Source organism: Sorex fumeus, unplaced genomic scaffold (assembly GCF_029834395.1).
Source record: "Sorex fumeus unplaced genomic scaffold, SorFum_2.1 ptg000178l, whole genome shotgun sequence".
Lineage (NCBI taxonomy): Eukaryota > Metazoa > Chordata > Mammalia > Eulipotyphla > Soricidae > Sorex > Sorex fumeus.
The window spans coordinates 1,979,327-1,991,876 of NW_026606235.1; the positions used below are offsets into that span (position 1 = coordinate 1,979,327).

General features: G+C 55.4%; 1 protein-coding gene across 6 annotated transcripts in view; it reads left to right on the forward strand.

Annotated features, from left to right (window-relative positions):
- The first annotated feature begins 1,772 nt into the window (after nucleotides 1-1,772).
- Nucleotides 1,773-12,550, forward strand: part of SNPH (syntaphilin) — a 47,949-nt gene continuing 37,171 nt past the window's right edge. For all 6 annotated transcript variants that reach the window (XM_056107852.1, XM_056107854.1, XM_056107856.1 and 3 more), the window contains exons 1-2: nucleotides 1,773-1,856; nucleotides 2,084-2,194. The gene's annotated coding sequence lies outside the window, so the exon portion shown is untranslated. The remainder of the gene's footprint in view (nucleotides 1,857-2,083; nucleotides 2,195-12,550) is intronic.

The following is a 12,550-nucleotide window of genomic DNA, read 5'->3' on the forward strand; positions in this document are numbered from 1 at the left end:
CTCATCCACTGTTGGTGGGAACGTCATCTGGTCCTGCCTCTATGGAAAGCAATATGGAACTCTCTCAAAAAAAAAATAGGAGGGGCTGGAGCAATAGCACAGCAGGTAGGGCGTTTGCCTTGCACGCAGTCAACCTAGGTTCGATTCCCAGCATCCCATATGGTCCCCTGAGCACCGCCAGGAGTAATTCCTGAGTGCATGAACCAGGAGTAACTCCTGTGCATCGCCGGGTGTGACCCAAAAAGAAAAAAAAATAGGAATAGGACTGTCATATAAAGCCATTGTACCACTTCTTGGCATGTACCCCCCAAACACAAAAACATTAATTCAAAAAAATATATGCCATCTATGTTCATCATCACATTTAGTACAATAACCAAGATAGGAAACAATCCAAATGCCCAACTACAGATGAATGGATCAAGAAGTGGTATATATAAACAATGGAATACTATTCAGCTGTAAAAAATAACAAAATCGTCCAATTTCTAGCAAGATAAACGGAACTGAGGATTTCGTGCGAAGTTAGGAAGAAAGGGATAGATACATAAAGATCTCTCATATGTGGAACTCAGAGATATACAGCAAAGTAGCAACCAAGGGCTAAAGGTAGCATAGCAGAACTGATTCACACAACCTTGGTGGTGGGGGAGGAACATTGGGGTTATTGAGAGGACAGAGATGGGTACACCAGTGATGGGTGTAGAATTATGTGCCTGAGAAACCATAATTAACAGTATTGTAAACCACAGAATCTCAATTTTAAAATTTTTAATAAAATTAAAAGTCCTGGTACTGTTAAGGCACTTGCCTTGCACATTGCCTACCCCCGGTTTGTTCCCAGGCATCGTGTAGGGTGAACTGAACACCACCAGGAGTGATTACTGAGCACAAAGGCAGGAGTAAACCCTGAGCACAGCCTGGTGGGGCCCCAACCTCCAAAAAGTCCTGCTAGATGGCCAGAGAGATAGTACAGGGCTAAGGTTCTTACCTCGCACACACCCTGCCATTCCAACTGGTCCCAGGGCACCTTTTATGGTTCCACGAGAACCTCCAAGGATGACCTCTGAGGACACAGCCAGGAGACAGCCCAGAGCACAGTCAGAGGTTCAGTCCCAGGCACTTGCCCCGCCCCACTGACCCGGGCCCGCCAGGAGTGAGCCCTGAGCGCAAGGCCAGGAGTAAGCTCTGATACACACAGTGTCCGGGTGTGGTCCCCAGACCAAAATAAATAATAAATTTAAAATTAAAAAAAAAATTTTCCAGGTGAAGCTGAAACCATCACCCCTTGTTACAAAGGAGAAAGCTGGAGCCCAGAAAGGTAAGAGACACGGGGACCGGAACGATAGTACAGCGGGGAGGGCGTTGCCTTGCACCCGGGTTCCATCCTCGGCATCCCATATGGTCCCCCGAGCACCGCCAGGAGTGATTCCTGAGTGCGGAGCCAGGAGTAAGCCCTGAGCATCGCCGGGCGTGACCCAAAAAGAAAAAGGCAAGAGACGGGCCCAAGGTGCCCCTGCCTGTCGTGGGAGCCACGCGCTCCCCGCCACGCCCTGGCGCGCGCCCGCCGCGCTGTGAGTCGGGGGCCCCCCGCGCGTGGGTACGAGAGGCCCCCGCCAGCGCCCCCTGGAGCCGGGTGCCAACTATCTCTTTAAGAAGCAAAGTGAGGCCGGGCCGCTTACGCAGCTGCCCGCGAGCCGCCGACTGGCTGCGCCCCGGCACCCCGTCAGCCTGCGCCCCGCCCTCCCGGCAGCCCCAGCCCGGGCGCGCACCCCCGCGAGCCGCCTGCAGCAGCGCCTCGGGAGCGCTGCTCGGCGGCCCCGGCAGGGCGGCCGGAGCCATGGACGCGGCCGCAGGTGATGCCCCCGAGCCGGGCCCCGCCGCGCCCCGGCGCCCCGCGCGGGGAGGTGGAGGGGCCGCGCCCTGCACGCGCCGGGGACCCCGCGCCCCGCCCGCAGCCGCCCCCTGCGGCCCCGGGCGCGACCGCCCGCGCGGCCCCCGCGCGTCTTCTCTAAAAAAAAAAAAATCTCAATTTTTTTTTCCCCACCCCAGTTAATTTTTTTTCCTTCCCCCGCCGCCGCAGGTCGCTGATCCAGGCCGGGCAGCTGCAGCGGCGACTGCAGAGGCGCTGCGCCAAGCGGGGCTGGAGCGCTGCGAGCCGGCGGGGCTGCGGAGGGCGGGCGCGTGGACGCAGGTGAGGAGGCCGCGGAGCAGACGGGCGGGGGGCTCTCCCCAACCCCCCAGTCTCCCCCACGGAGCCGCACCGCAGAGGGGGGCGGGCGGAGGGGGGCGGCGGGAGACTGCTCGCTGCGGTAGAATCCTCCAGAGGGCCCCGGCCGAGGAGGGGTTAACTGTGACTCATCTTACCCTCCCTTCATTCCCTGCACCCGGTATCCTGCGCCCCCCGCCCCCACCCCTCTGGAAATGCGCTCGTTAGACGGATGATGCCCATTGCAGCTGGGAAGACACCTAAGGTGGGCGACGGGGAGGGTCTTAAGGACCACCCCACTCGCGTCTGTCAGCCGCGTCGTCGGGTATTTAGCAAACAGTTCCGCCCCTTCTTGGGGGGAGGAGCAAGGGTACTTGGGGGTGGCAGGAGGAGGGAACCCCGTAACCACCCCAAGGTCAAGTGCCAGTGCTTGATTCCTCACCTTGTCCCCCGGTGGAGAAGCAGCAAGGCCCCGCAGGAGAACTGGAAACGAGGTCCAGGAGCCCGGGTGGAGGGAGGCCTGGCCTCAGTCTCCCTCACAGGGACCAGGGGATTTTTTCCCTCGCCCTTCAGCCGGGAGGGAGCCCGGCTCTTTGGAACAATCTGCCAACCCGTCATCAGCCCTTACGCTGAGGGCTCTGCCACCCTCTGCCCTTCTGCTCATCTGCTGGGGTGGAGTGGAGGGAAGGGCCCCGAGTGTGGTCCCCAGGACCTTTGCGTCCCCATAGACCACATGTATCCATCTTAGTTCTTTCCCGTGTGGGTGTCCGTTCGTCTGTCAAATGCAGGTGTTGAATTGCTTCTTGGTCAGTTCACTTTTCCTTCGTGACTGGCTCTTCCTGGTGGGGTGGAACCCTCACCCACCCGCACCTCCTAAAGAAGCTCAGAACTTAAGCTTTGGGGCTGGGAAAGAAGGGGTTTGGACCCGGAAGTTCTCGAAACAGTGACCTTGTGGGTGCAGTGACTCTGGTGGCACCAGTCTGTCCTACCGTGGCGTCCCAGTCCCCCATCACTAGGGTCACCTCTGTGCAGTGGCTTCCCACGTTTCAGTTCCCTCATTCCTCAGTCTGGGATCCGTGGGGGTCTCCGGGGGCTCTGGTGAGGATTCGGTGAGATGGACAGAGAAGCCGTGTCTGTGCACAGAGCGTGTTGTTGGGGGCTTGGGGGCGGGGGGAGCCAGGGACGCTGGGACCCTCCTTCCTCCCTCTCTCCCTCTCGTGCCTCTGGCTGGTCCCTTAAGAGTGTGTTGGGCCGCCCGGCTAAAGGCCTAGGAAGCATCCAGGCAGTGCAGATGTTCCCACTGCAAAGGCTGAGACATCTCTCTGGCAGCTGACAGGCCCGCGGGGGCATGGGTAACCCAGCTGGGCTTTGGAAAATCCTGGCAGCAGAGGCAGAGTCCCTAAGGCAGGGTGGGGTGTGGTAGGACGCTATGGGGCCCCGAGGGTTCTGATCTCACACAGACCCCCTGCACGCCCCTCCTCTCCCTGAAGTCTCCTTGAAACCAGACAGACCACTTTTCATGTCCGTATTGTCTATTTACCTTCTCTCCTGCTGTCATTTGCAGCCTCTTGTCCACCCTTTCTTTGCTTTTTCTTTTTTTTTGGGGGGGGGGGGAGAGGGGGCGTCAAACCCAGCAATGCACAGGTTACTTCTGGCTCTGCACTCAGGAATTTCTCCTGGCGGTGCTTGGGGGACCATATGGGATACTGGGAATCGAACCCGGGTGGGCCGCCCTACCCGCTGTTCTATCACTCTAGCCCCCTCGTCCACCCTTTCTTGCTCCAGTTTATTCCATGGCCAGAGTTGGCCTCAGACAGTGTGATGGAGACTCCCCACGGGGAAGGGCAGGACGCTTCGCTGCTGTACAGCTGGGCCAAAAGAGATTGTGGCCATAACCGCCCTGGGCCCCTGTTCCACGCACGAGACGCTCCTCCCAGCAGAGCCCTGAGTGTTTCCTCTCTGCGCCTCTCACCACTGGCCCGTGGCTGGGCTTAGTCAGTGTTGCATCAAATCAGTCTGAGGAGGAGGGCCAGAGGCATAGCACAGCGGACAGCTCACCTGAGGTTAGTCTCCATTACCCCAGCCAGGAGTGATCCCTGAGCACGGAGCCAGGAATAAGCCCTGAGCATGTCTGGGTGTGACACCCCCCCCCCTGCCCGCCCACCGTCCCTTAAAACAAAGAAGTTTGAGGAAATGTTGTCTCTAACTCAGATAGATGAGGGAGGAAGCTGGAAATGCACCAGCAGTGTCAGGAAAATCACCACAGGGCCCTGTATGTGTTGTTGGTTACCTTTATTTGTTTTTTGGGTTTTTTGGGGGGGGGCCACACCCGACAATGTTCAGGGGTTATTCCTGACCCTGCACTCAGGAATCACTCCTGGAGGCTCGGGGGGACTATATGAGAGGTTGGGGATCGAACCTGGGTCAGCCACAAGCGCTCTACCCTCTGTGCTATCTCTCTCCGGCCCCGTTGGTGACCATCGTTATCACAGTTACTAGTACTATGGTGAGGGGATATGGCCTGTGGCCCCCAGCCGTTCCCCCCCCCTCCCCTGGTCATGTGTGAAGGGGCAAGATGAGATGGGAGTGGTGGTGGCATGCGCACACAGCTGGTGCTGGTGGGTGAGAGATGAATGGAAAGGAGGGGGGCCTGGGGAGGGAGGGAGTCCAGGCACTTGCTGTGTTGGGGGGCCGGGGAAGAAGGAAAAACCCGGGGTGGAGCACAGAGGGTAGGGCGTTTGCCTTGCACACGGCCAACCCGGGTTTGATTCCCGGCATCCTGTATGGTCCCCTGAGCACTGCCAGGGGTGATTCCTGAGTGCAGAGCCAGGAGTGACCCCTGTGGATCGCTGGGTGTGACCCAAAAAGAAAAAAAAAGAAGGAAAAACCCAATGGGCCAAAATAGAGGAGCAGTAGAAAAATCAAGAGGCCCAGGCCCAGGGGCTGGAGAGGGGGAGTGCAGGCCTTGCAGGGGACGCCCTGTGTCCCGCTATCCAGCACCACCAGGTATAGCTTCAGTGACCCTAAAACATCAGGGCAGGCTAAGCTCTACTGGACAGGCCTCCCTGCAAAATAGCCATGTCAGGTCTCCTCGTACCAGCAACTCACGGTGTGACCTAGGTCCATCCTGCCGCCGCCTCCCGCCTCTGGGCTCTCTGCTCTGAAGCCCAGGCCTGAAGTGCACGATCCCTGCGGCCTCTTGTGGTTCTAACCTTTTGGCTTTCTTCCTTTGCTCCTTGACTTGGGGGCCACATCCAGCAGTGCTCAGCGGGTGCTCAGGAGACCCTGTGTGGTGCCAGGGATCAAACCCAGGGTCAGCCACAAGCGAGGAGGCATTTAGCCTTGTCCTGTCTCTCCTCGATTTGGACCTCTGGTCACATGGATTTTGTTAAGCGAAAATGAGGTCATTATTATTTTCCTTCGTTTCGTTTATGAAGCACCAGCCCGTGACGTAGCTCAGCCCTGGGCATATGATGCCTATTTTAAAGAGGAGACTGAGACTTAGAGATGGCCTTGCCTGAGGCTGCCCTGCTGGAGTGGCAGGACTGTGTGTCTGTCCTCTGGTGGGATGGAGTGTTCTTGCCCTGGGCTGTGCTGAGTCCCAACATCCTGCTCGCAGGACTATGAGGGGCGGGGGCGGTTCTCGTGCACGCAGAGGGGATTGGAGGAAGAACCACCGCGGAGGACTCAGGACAAGATGTTTCCCCCCTAAGACTGTACTGCAGGGGACTGGCAGGACTGAAAACTGTGGACAGCAGCCCTGAAAAGTCTTCCTGTCGCTGGGGGCTCTGCTTGCTGAGGGAGGGATCTGTCCCTGAGCTAGAAAGACGGATGCGCCAGAAAGATCAACATTCTTCCTGCGTGCTTTCACAAATAGGGGAACCTCTATAAAAGGTTTGAATATTTACTCCTCGGGCCATTGCCATTACTTAGGCGATTGGGGGTTGGACCGCACCTGGCGCTGTGCGCAGGACTGACCTGAGTGGAGCTTGGGGAGCCACAGGGAGCGCCAGGAATTCGAGCCAGACGTGGCGGGATACAAGACAAGCACCTTAGCCCTTGTACTAGTTCTCTGTTCCCAAGGCACTACCATGTTATTCATTTTACATGTAAGAAAGCCTGGGTCAGGCTCAAGCCCAGAAGCACATGGCGAATCTGTTGGAGAACCTGAGAAGGTTTACTGGGTGGCATCGTTTGGGGAGTCAGTGGGCTGCTTTTAGTCTGAGCTCTCCCTGCAAGTGTTACTTTGGGTAAATCCGTTCCCATCCCAGATACAGAGCGGATGCATCTGCTAGCTCTTGGAGTTCCAAATACCACCGCATCCCCGAGGATCAGAGACTATTGCTCGTCTCACTAAATGTTTCTCTTATTTGGTGTCTTGTGTGTTGGTCAGGCCCTGGGCTAAGGGTTTGGGATACAGGAAAGAGTGAAAGGGGATCTCTGGTTTGAGAGAGCCGCCCTCTGCCTGCAGGAGGCATATCTTAACATGCAGGGGAACTTGAGGGCTAGGTGCAGCAACTGGGGGACTTAATGAGGCATAGAAAGAAATCCTGAGGGGGAGGGGCGGGTAGGAAGGCCACTCTTTGTGCACCTTATTTTCTGACTTGTGTTTGTGTATAAGAATTCTCCCTCGGGGCCGGAGCAATAGTATAGCTGGTAGGGTGTTTGCCTTGCACACGGCAGACCCGGGTTCGATCCCCGATATCCCATATGGTCTCCCAATTACCGCCAGGAGTAATTCCTGAGTGCAGAGGCAGGAGTAACCCCTGTGCATTGCCAGGTGTGACACCCCCTCCACCCCCAAAAAAAAAAGAATTCTCCCTCACTTAGAACCATTCTAAAGAATTCTAAAGACTTTTTGACTTTGAAGCACACAGTCCCAAAAAATGACCAAGGGTCCAAGGGATCACTTGAGCTCACTTGATGGCAGTTTCACCAGAAGTCTCCATTTGTCCCAGGTGCACCTGAAACTTGCCTCTCCTTAGCGGCATCTCTGAAATTCTTTTCAGAAAGCTTGTCAAATACACCCCTCCATCGACCTAGGGAATCCTTCCTCCTATTATTCTCAGCAGCCCGCCCATCTGGAACACCCAGCCTCGGGAGAGGTGGCGGCATTTACCCAAGATTACTCAGCAAAGCTGGGATCACAACTCTGGCCTATATGGATTATTTTGCTTAGCCGCATGGGGTCATTCTAGATCCAGGTCACCAGAGGCCTGAGGGGCCTTTTCTTCATTTACTGTGCCGCTTGCTCACACTGAGGGAGGGTTTGTTGGGGCGCTAAGTGCGAGAGCTGAGGGACCTGGGAACGGGAGGGGGGGAGGAGGCGCGTGTCCCCCAGGCTGCTTCGCACCTCTGAATGGACAGATATTTATGAAGTGTTTGTCACATGCTCAGCACTGGCCTCTGAATTGAGGTACTGAGCCAGCCCGAAGGGAGTGTCTGGAAGCAGCCTGGCGCAGTGGAAAGAACCAGCCCCAGGAAGCCAGGACACTGGGGAGCTCCCCTCCGGCTGCCAGCTCCCCGGGCGGCCTGGGCCCAGGCCCTTGCTTGGAAAATCAGCCTGAGTAGGGCTCTGAATTGAGCTAGTAAAGTTCTGATTAGCTACTGATTCAGCAACTCTTTCCTCAGTGTTGTCTCCACTTTAGGGGGGGATAAGAGTTGGTGGGGATTGCATTCATCTGGGGAATATAAAGTAACAAATTGGGAGACTAACACCCAAGAATAACCAAGATAAGTACCAGGAGGTTCACTCCATGGCTTGGAGGCCAGCTGCACATGCTGGCGGAGAAGGCAGCTCAGATAGAGAAGGGAGCACCAAATAAAGGGTGTCGGGAGGATCCTCCCAGGATGGGAGAAGCATGCTGAAAGTAGACTATAGACCAAACATGATTGCCACTCAATGCCTCTTTTGCACTCCACAGCACCCAAAAGGAGAGAAAGAACAAAAGGGAATGCCCTGCCACAGGGGTGTGGTGGGATGGGGGGGGGGGGGGGGAGTGGGAAGGTTACTGGGATCATTGGTGGTAGAGAATGGGCTCTGGTGGAGGGATGAGTACTCAATCATTGTATAACGGAAACCCAAGCACAAAAATCTGTAAATCTACAACTGTACCTCATGGTGTTTCACTAATCAAAAAATAAATAAAAAGAGTTGATGGGGTTAGGGGGTGGCACTGAAGAGAGAGATAGTACAGTGGGTATTGCACTTGCCTTGCACGCAGCTGACCTGGGTTCCACACCCAGCATCCCATATGGTCCCCCAAGTCCACCAGGAGTGATTCCTGAGTGCAGAGGCAGGAGTAAGCCCTGAGCATCGCCGGATGTGGCCCCCAAACAAAAAGAAAACAAACTAGTGGATGGGGTTCAGACAAGTGGATGGTTTGTTCACGAGAGGCTGGAACAAATGCTTCGTGGGCTGGAGGGAGGGTGAGGGCATGGGGAAGACTCAGCTCGGAAACCGCTGCTTTGAAGGAAGGAGGCAAATCGGAGATGTTGGGATTTTTGTTATTTGTTTGGTGGAGATGGTTTTGGTTTTTGCTTTGTTTTCCTGAGCCATGAGAGATATTAGAAGTATGCTGACTTTCGAAGACAGGCAGGCTGGCCCGCACAGCAGGGATTTGCGGGCTTCAGTTCCCAACCATCACTACCTTTGGAAATGTATGCTGGGTTCATCAACATTTTATTTGGCTAGATGAGATCATGTAAATGACTCTCAAGTAGAGAGTTCCACTTACCATTTCTGTTCAGAGTGAGAGGAAGAGCATTTTAATACTAACCCCCAAATAACATGCTTCTATACGGGGCCCGGAGCGATAGCACATTTGCCTTGCACTCAGCCGACCCGGGTTCGATTCCCAGCATCCCATATGGTCCCCCCAGCACAGCCAGGAGTTATTCCTGAGTGCATGAGCCAGGAGTAACCCCTGTGCATTGCTGGGTGTGATAAAAAAAAAAAAGGAGGGGGGGTTCTATGCAAACAGATTTTTTTAAAGGCACTCCTTCTAATAGAATACATTTTACTTTTTTACAAAACCTACTGCGTCAGGGCTGGAGTGATAGCACAGAGGGTAGGGCATTTACCTTGCATGCAGCTGACCCGGGTTTGATTCCTCCATCCCTCTGGGAGCGCCTGGCAAGCTACCGAGAGTATCCCACCCTCACAGCAGAGCCTGACAAGCTCCCCGTGGCATATTTGATCTGCCAAAAACAGTAACAACTTGGGGCTGGAGCAATAGCACAGAGGGTAGGGCGTTTGCCTTGCACGCAGCCAACATGGCCAACACAGGTTCGATTCCCAGCATCCCATATGGTCCCCCGAGCACCGCCAGGAGCAATTCCTGAGTGCATGAGCCAGGAGTAACCCCTGTGCATCGCCGGGTGTGACCCAAAAAGCAAAAAAAAAAAAAAAAGTAACAACAAGTCTCACAATGGAGATGTTACTGGTGCCCACTCCGGCAAATCAATGAACAACTAGAGGACAGTGCTACAGTGTTACTGCGTTAAGCATCTTTATTTCGCCCTTTCCATCATAGACTGGTGTCCTCTGGCCCTGGCATCAGGATTCTTGGGTTCACATCCTAGCTGAGTTTCTCTGGGAGCAGCTGGTTCCTTAATCTGGAAAACAGCAATGACACTGTTTACCTCATTAGGTTATTCAGAACTCTGGATGCCATAATTGAACAGTGTGAAAAGCAGGGAACCTCAGTCTGGGCTGTCTACAGAGATTTTTTTTTTTAAGTAATGGGTATTTGGGGGTGACAGCAAGTTGCAAAGTGTTTGCTTAAAAGCAGCAGTTCCAGCCTGCTCCTGCCATTCCCACCACACAAGAATGTTCTAGAGGGGCTGGAGCGATAGTACAGCAGGTAGGGTGTTTCCCTTGCACGCGGCCGACCAGGGTTCGATTCCCAGCATCCCATCTGGCCCCCTGAGCACCGCCAGGAGTAATTCTTGAGTGCAGAGCCAGGAGTAACGCCTGTGCATCGCCGGGTGTGACCCCCCCAAAAAAAAGGAAAAGAAAAAAAAGAATGTTCTAGCATTGTCAGAGCCTCTGATTTCTGTGACAGCTATCTGGGAGTCTCTTTGTAACAGCTCTGACTGCTTCAGACATGGCCAGTGGGGTGGGGGGCAGCTCCCAAGCAGTGCTCAGGGGGCTCTTGGCCACCTGGGCCAGCGGGTCAATTCCGGTACTTGGGCCTGCACCCTGCTTGGGCCCTGGGGAGCCAGAAAACACTCAGGCCACCCCAGCAATGCTCGAGAGGTCTCCAGAGCAGCACCCGGAGATACTCCAGGGACCTTGTGTCACTGGTGATGAAGCCCAAGTCAGGCATACTCTAGGCCTGAACCTTAGCCGTCATCTCCAGCCCCAGGGTTTTGGGGGGCGAGGGGGTGTGCTATTTTTATTTATTTTGTTTGTTTTGTTTTCGGGCCTCACTTAGCCATGCTCGGGGATTACTCCTGACCCTGCACCCAGGAATCACCCCTGGTGGTGCTCAGGGGACCATATGGTATCCCTGGGATCGAACCCGAGTCTACCACATGCCAGGCAAACACCCTACCTGCTGTACTATTGCTCCCATCCCCGGTGACCATCATTAATGCATATATTAGAACGTGTCTGTGACGGGTCATCAGTCTACGTCCCCTGACAATGCCACTCTAGGTGCCCCACACATTGCGTTCAGCAGCCGTCTGCTGAGGGTGAGAGTAGAGAAGGGCACAGGGCTGGAAGGCCAGGCCTGGGCAAGGTGCACCTTGTCCGTAGGAAGGGAGCTCGGCCTGCCTCAGGTGGCTTTCAGCTCCTGGATCCTCAGCTTCCAAGACTCCGATGGTGCCTCGGTCCCTCTCGGCCCTTCTGCTGTCTGCAGGGAGCGAGGCCGCCAATCTGCTCTGTGCCTCTGAGGCTGGCGTTCACCCGGCGTCCCTGCCACGGCGGCACGGGAAGCCTGGTCGGCAGCCTCCGTAGAGGGAGCTTGGCTGATGGCCTGGGAGGCTGGCACAGGAGCCGCCCTTGAGAGCCAGGCGTGAGAAGCTTCTGGCAGTTCCCCTGCGGGAGGGCCGGGGCCCCTTCTCTCCAGCTCCGCCGGCCTCCCTGAGACCCAGCCACCTGCAGGGGGGCCTGGGAATCGGCCTGCATGGCAAGCCGGCCTCCCACAAGCAGTTCGGCTGCACGGTCTCTGCAGAAAGAGCAGTGGGCTGTGACGGTGAAGAAAGGCTGAAGTTTCCTCCCAGAAGGGCCGTCTCCTTCGCCAGGAGAAACCCCGCTGGGGTTCAGACAGCAGCCGCTGAGAACAGTTTTACGTGTCTGTGGTCCAGTTAATCAAATATTCATCAAGCACCTACTAGTGGTCAGGCTTCATCCTGGGCCCCATGGGGGAATGCAGGAACGAATTTCCATCCGTGCATTCCCACCCATGTACGGTCAGCCAGCTCTCAGGTCAGGACCCCACGGCAGGGTTCCTACCTTCTGGGAACTTGTTAGCCTGATAGCACTGTAGCACTGTAGCACTGTCCTCCGGTTGTTCATCGCTTTGCTCCAGTGGGCACCAGTAACGTCTCCATTGTGAGACGTGTTGTTACTGTTTCTGGAATATCAAATACGCCATGGCGAGCTTGCCAGGCTCTGCCATGTGGGCGGGATACTCTCAGTAGCTTGCCGGACTCTTTGAGAGGGACGGAGGAATGGAACCTGGGTCGGCCACGTGCAAGGCAAATGCCCTACCCGCTGTGCTATTGCTCCAGCCCATAAAAACAAAAAATTGAAAATGGGCACTGGTGGAGGGATGGGTATTTGATCGTGGTATGACCGAGATCCAAGCACAAAAATTTGTAAATCTACAACTGTACCTCATGGTGTTTCACTAATAAAAAAGAAAAAAAATTTAAAAAGTCAGAGCCAAGTGGAGGGCAAGGCACTCTGAGCTACTCCCGGCAGCTGCCACTGGACGGTCTGTGCTCCCTTGTGAGGTGCGAGCCACTGGGGGACCTGTTCTGGAGGCTGGAGGCAATGATTTGTCATCTCAAGCACTGGCATTCTGGCCGTTATGGTGATGTTCGGAAAAACATTGTTGAGCTCAGTAAAACCGGGCCTATCCAGGAGAAAGGCTAAAGCACAGATGGGGACAGAGAAAAGAGGCAGCAGCATCCCAGCCCAGGCCCACTGAGCATATGTGAGCCTCGTTGTCTGAGTAGGACGTGGAGCCCAGAGAGGGGAAGTGGTTTGCCCGAAGCTCCACAGTGGCTCTGGAGCTGTGTCATTGTCTCATTGCTGGTGTGTGTGATGTGAAGCTGCACTCCTTCTTCTAAGCCACAAGGCATCTAAATCGGTGATTAGTGAATGAT